Raw genomic sequence first — 6,318 nt, 5'->3', positions numbered from 1 at the left:
TCAATATCATATAACAATATTTTTATTTTTAAAAAATTATCAAAATACAAAATTTAAGCATACTATAATAATAGCCCGTGCCATGTACACGCCTGTTTAAACTAGTGTATATATATCTCTATATGGGTAGTTTAATTATTTTATAAAGACTCGTATTTATGGATATAATAAATTAACATCTGGATTTTTAAGCAAATAAAATTTAAAATTAGATTTTTCAGCCGAGAAACATAATGTGCAAATAATAATAATAATGAAAAATAGAGTAATTTCACTTCAAAATACATGTTTGGCTTGGGTTTTTAAAAAATAAATTTTTGATTGTATTCAAATAAATAATCTAAAGATTATTGTATTAAAAACAGACTGCGTCTGCCGGGAGTCGAACCGGGTCTATTGCTTGGAAGGCAATTATCCTAACCGTTGGACTACAAACGCTCGGTGTTTTTGTGTGGCCTATCCCTTCTATAATATAGCTTCTGACTTTTCTGATCAGTTATTGTTATTTTGTCGGTTAAAAGCCTCTATGATCCATAAAAAAAACTTTTTAAATTAGTCCATTCAAAATGATTGGATTGTGGCTTTTTTGAAATAATAAATCAAAACTGTAGGTATTTAGTAAATAAAAGAATTACAAAATGTGAAATCATTTTGTATAAGAATTTTGTAATATAAAAATTTTAAAAAAAATCAATTTGCTTATAGAATTGTGTTATCATAATCTTAAGAGGGTGTTACTTTAAAGCCATAATTGTTTGGACATGTTTGATTAAATTGGATTAGCATTCTTAGAATGGTTAGCCATGGACTTATCAATCCATTTGAATTGTATATCTTATCTAATATTTAGATTGATTAAGAATTATAAAGAATGATTAAAAATTCTATCAATAACTAATTAGTCCTCTCTTTAATCTCTTATTTTGTATCACGTCTCTCCTCTCTTGGGATTCAATAGTCTCCCATATATGAAATATCAAAATCAATTTGAACCTTAATTTTTTTTAACCAAACATAAAATTATATATTTTATTAGATTATTAACCTAATTGCAAGACTATATGTACACCAGACAAACATTCCCTAAGTTCAATAGTCAAAACGATTAAATATTAACCATGAGTCTATCATGACCAGTGTCATGCTTAAATTGCATCAACCCGATTGTAGCAACAACTACCATTGCAACATATAAGAGTTTTAAAAATTAAATTTTTTGGTCTCTAAAAGTGAAAATTTTTTGATAAAAGACATTTAGGGACCAATTTCTATCGTCGTAAGGATAATCGCTAAAAAGTTGTCCCGAAAAGTCAAAAACAAAGCATTTAGCGACAAAATTTTGAAACTGTCTCTAATAAATAAACTTTTAGGGACAAAATAATTTGGTCTCAAAATAGTTTATTTTTTAAGACAAAAAATTTGGTCCCCAAATGATAATAATTCGTCGTTAATGTCCAATTTTCATTGCTAAAAAAATAATGATGACATTTACGCAACAAAAATAATTGGTTCTAAAAAAATAATTTTGTCCCTAAATTTTGGTCTCTAAAACTTTAATTTTTTGTAGTGTACGAGAGTTGAATCTATCATATTCGGATTGGAAGAAATGAGGAGGAAAACCTAATTCCAAATCTCCTTCATTTTATTGTTTGGTATGCCAGTGCATGAAAAGTAATTATCAATTAGCCATTTAAATGGATAATATTCATCATGAAAAGTTATTATGCATTAGCCATTTGAATAGTTAATAGTCCTTCAGAAATATATGATATTGTCATAATTGAACATACTCAAATAATAGAATGAAAAAAATTTAGAATGATGTTCTAATTTGACCTCTCAATTAATAACGTATGTATTAAAATCTGACTATACAACCAACTAAGATCTAAGAAGATTACCTCTTTCGAAATATTTATGAACAAAGCCGATAAGCCAAGATGTATTCGTTGAGATATATCCTGGTTGGTCATCAACTATGAAGTACAGGTATGAGTACGGGAGTACTGGTATTGATACGATACAAGTATATCGATACTATAAAATCCAAAAAAGTAGAATACGGGTACGGCTTTGTGTGTTTGTAAAAAAATATTTATTTTTAATTTGGAGTAATGCAAAAATAGATTAAATGATTTAATTTATTATAATTAATTAACATTTAATACCAAAAGTGAACATATAAATCAAAATTAAATGTCCTTATATGTAACGCCCTCAAAATAAACCCATAATATCATACAGTCAAGTTACGGGAAGGAGATATTATATTACAATTATCAGAGTATCCTTACAAAATGTATTACACTTTGACAACAAAAGTAACTGCCCTATAGGCTTACAACTTTCCAAGTCAACACTTGGTTACAAAAAGAGAGTACTAACTCAAATACATATTAAGCCATTGGCTTGAATTTACATGAAATACATCCAAAGAAAACACAACAATAAAATAGTTTGTCTGCCTCTAGCCTCCCAAACTATGTTCTTAGAGGTGGCATACCATCGGTACCTGAAAATGAAGTCCCATATAGGGTGAGCCATAGCCCAGTAGAAATACACTAAACCAACTATAAACAATGACTAAAACAATAGCATTAGATAGATGGCCCACACTTATATTCCAACGTATACCATGTTACAGTTTCATGACAATCATGTCCATATTACAATTCATTTTTCCATTTCTTATCCAACTTTAAGTTTGAAAACAAGGCTCAGAACCTAGCCAAATAACTTAATGAGATTAAGACTCATCCTTAAAACACTATTGAAATTCATGATGGATGCACATTTTGGTGCTGTATCAATAACACATAGAAACCCTTCTATACTTCACAATTAATAACGATATACATGTTAGTGCTATATCAAATCAATTCAAACACTTCCATAATCCACACTTGATACACATTGTAGTGATGTATCAATGTCACACAAAATCTGGTTTAGAGGTCCATCCCCTATCTTCCCCTAAATCGTGGAGTACATCCCCTATCTCCTCCCACACACAATGTATATAAACAATTATCATATACAAATTTAATCAAATAAGACAATTGATACATATTTTAGTGCTATATCCATGTCAAACAAACACTTCTATAAGTCACAAATGATACACAAGGTAGTGCTGTATCAATGTCAAACGATATCCGGTTTAGAGGTCCATCCCTCATCTTTCAATAAACCGTGGAGTACATCCCCCATCTCCTCCCACACAATACAATGTATATAAACAATTATCATATACAAGTTCAATCAATCAATACAAAATTTTAATGTATTATACCAACCCCCATCCCGATAGCATACTCAATTGATTAGTTTTATTTTACCTAATCATCATGCATTGTCTACAACAATCAAGACTATCCTCCACCGATAGCCCAAAGCAGTTATTTCTAAACAGAAAATAAATGCACCAAATGGATAAAATATCAACATCTTGTCTAGCTGAGCGATAAATTAATCCAACTACACTCTTTGATCCCGTACCTTTCCAATTTGAATATTTCCTATTTAATTTCTCATTTCCCTAATTTATTTATACAAATTAATTTATCATAACAATTAGGGCTTTTTTTTTTTTTTTCTATTTATAATACCAACCCTAAGGTTCCATTTTCATCAATGATCCACATACAATTCCATCTTCCAACATATTCCATTCACATGGGTTTTAAACTTGAAAACCCCTCTTTTGAAAATTACACAAGGACCCCAAGCTTTCGTAAAATTACCCGACAACTGTAACACCCTCAAAAAAATAACATTAAACCCATCAAATAAAACATTCATTGACATATGAAATATCCACAATCTTCTATTCATCAGAGTTTCATTACAAAAGTATTACATGTTAACAACAAAAGCAAAATGTCCTACGGGCTCACAGCTTTCCAAGTTAACACTTGGTTACAACAAAAGAGTACTAACTCATCTACACCTTAAGCCCTCGGCTTGAATATACATGTAATACATCAAAAAGGAACTTAAACAACAAAAATCTGTCCGCCTCTAGCCTCCCAAGCTATGACCTTGGAGGTTGCATGCTACTTGTACCTGAAAATGATATTCCCATATAAGGTGAGCCACAGCCCAGTAGAAATACACTAAACCAAATATGAACAATGACTAAGAGATTAGCAGTTGATAGATGGCCAATACAGATATTTTCCCTTATCACATTCTACGGTTTCATGACATACAAGTCCATATTACAGTCCATTTTTCAATTCCTTTCAATTATCAATTTACAACCATGGCTCAGAACCTGGCCAAACAACTCATATGAGACAGTAACTCATATCAAACACTTCCCATTTCATAATAGATAAGCATACTAGCTATATCACACAACAACAGATAAGCATACAAGCTATATCATTACTTCCACAGATATGCATATGAGCACTATCACACTTCCAATGATAAGCATATGAACTCTGTCAACACAGTACTAGATAAGCATATGAGCTCTATCTACGGAGTCCATCCCCTATCTCCTCCCAACAACATCCGGTTTAGAGGTCCATCCCCTATCTTCCCCTAAACCGTGGAGTACATCCCCTATCTCCTCCAACACAACACAATGCATATAAACAATAATTATACACATCATCACGCAACACATAAATTTAACGTGTTCTTTCATTCAATCATAATCAATGACTCATTCTAGTGATTAGTTTTCGTTTGCCTAATCATCATGCATTGTCTACAACAATCACGACTATCCTCTACCGATAGCCCAAAGCAGTTATTTCTATACAGTAAATAAATGCAACAAATGGATATAAAATCGACATTTTCAACTAGGTGAGTGGCATGAGATCCAACTACACCCTTTAATCCCATGTATTCCCAATCTCAACATTTCTATTTCATAACCTCATTTCTCACGATTAATTAACCCAATTAATCAAACAATGAAATTAGGGCATTCTCCATAATTAGCATTACAACCCTTAAGGTCCCATTTTCATCAACGATTCAACATTTATTCCATTTCTCTATGCCAAACATGCATCTAGGTTTATTATAAATAAAACTCCAACTTTGTAAAATCACACAAAAGCCCCAAACTTTCACAAAACTACCAAACCAACCCCAACATCTCAAAATACTAAAATCTAAAGACAAAATCCATAGAGAGGAGTAGGATATCCCTACCTCAAATCCGGAGCCCCAAAGGAGAAGATGACAAAACCCAACGTGCTCCAAATCCCGAAATTTTCAGATTAAAATGTAGCCCTCGACGATCAACAACCTTTCTGTAAAGGCCAAAGATGAGCAAATCACTCCTACTAGATCAAAACCTAGAGAGAAGGTAGAGTTCTAGAGTGAGAGACTCAACAATGGTGTTTTTGGAAAAGTAGGAGAGAGAAGAGAAAGTGAAAAAGTGATTTGAAAAGTCAAAACACGGAGCTTTAACCCAGTCGCCCCGCTCGAGCGTCCAACGCCCCGCTCGAGCGTCACTCACAGACTCCCGCTCCAGCGGCCAATCCCCCGCTCGAGCTCCGGATACACACTCCCAGAACTTTTGCAGACAGGTCTCTCGCTCGAGCTTCCAACTCCCCGCTCGAGCGTCACTCACACAAACCCGCTCGAGCGGCCAATCCCACGCTCGAGCGTCGAACACTGCACAAGAAATACTGGATGGGTGAAACTCCCGCTCGAGCGCCAAAACCCCCGCTCGAGCGGACAGGTCAAAATCTGGGCAACTAGTTTTAGTTTCTAATCTCAACCAACCTGTAACAAACCTGCCATACACATCCTATAACTCAAATACAAAGTAAGAAAGGATGTACACAAGGTAATGATCAACTACTAACATCCACAGACACATGTCCGGATCACTGTACGACAAGGGTAAACCCGGGATCGCTATAACCTCCCCCCCTTAAAGAATTTCGTCCCCGAAATTAAGCACAAGTTTCAAAAACAGGTTTTCCTCCATTTTTAACAATGTTACATTTTAACATTCAAAAACTCGACCCATTATCGGTCATCCCATCCCTTTAACAATAGGCATTTCACAATATGTAAACAACATATGTACTTTCAACATGCATCAACATTACGCATTTCCTTTCCAATTTCAACAATATATTCAACATATATAATGTTACATTCAACTTCCATATGAGGCAAGTTCCACAACATACTTCCAATAAACCAAAACATTTTCAATGTTTCACAACTTAAGACATATATAAAAGCTCTTAAGTTCAACAATAGTTCAAAGTCTAAATACAAGATTACATATCAACAAACAAGTCCGGATATTTTTGCGGACTTCCAACTCACGTTCCC

At 33.5% G+C, this 6,318-nt stretch overlaps 1 non-coding gene across 1 annotated transcript; it reads right to left on the bottom strand.

The window, feature by feature from the left end:
- Positions 1-367: 367 nt before the first annotated feature.
- On the bottom strand, positions 368-438 carry TRNAG-UCC (transfer RNA glycine (anticodon UCC)). The gene has a single exon. It is a non-coding gene; the product is annotated as a tRNA-Gly (tRNA).
- Positions 439-6,318: the final 5,880 nt, after the last annotated feature.

Source organism: Camellia sinensis, unplaced genomic scaffold (assembly GCF_055761805.1).
Source record: "Camellia sinensis isolate YWXY unplaced genomic scaffold, ASM5576180v1 Unanchor1, whole genome shotgun sequence".
Lineage (NCBI taxonomy): Eukaryota > Viridiplantae > Streptophyta > Magnoliopsida > Ericales > Theaceae > Camellia > Camellia sinensis.
The sequence above is the reverse complement of the archived record's forward strand: the minus strand, read 5'-3'. Positions and strand labels throughout refer to the sequence as shown.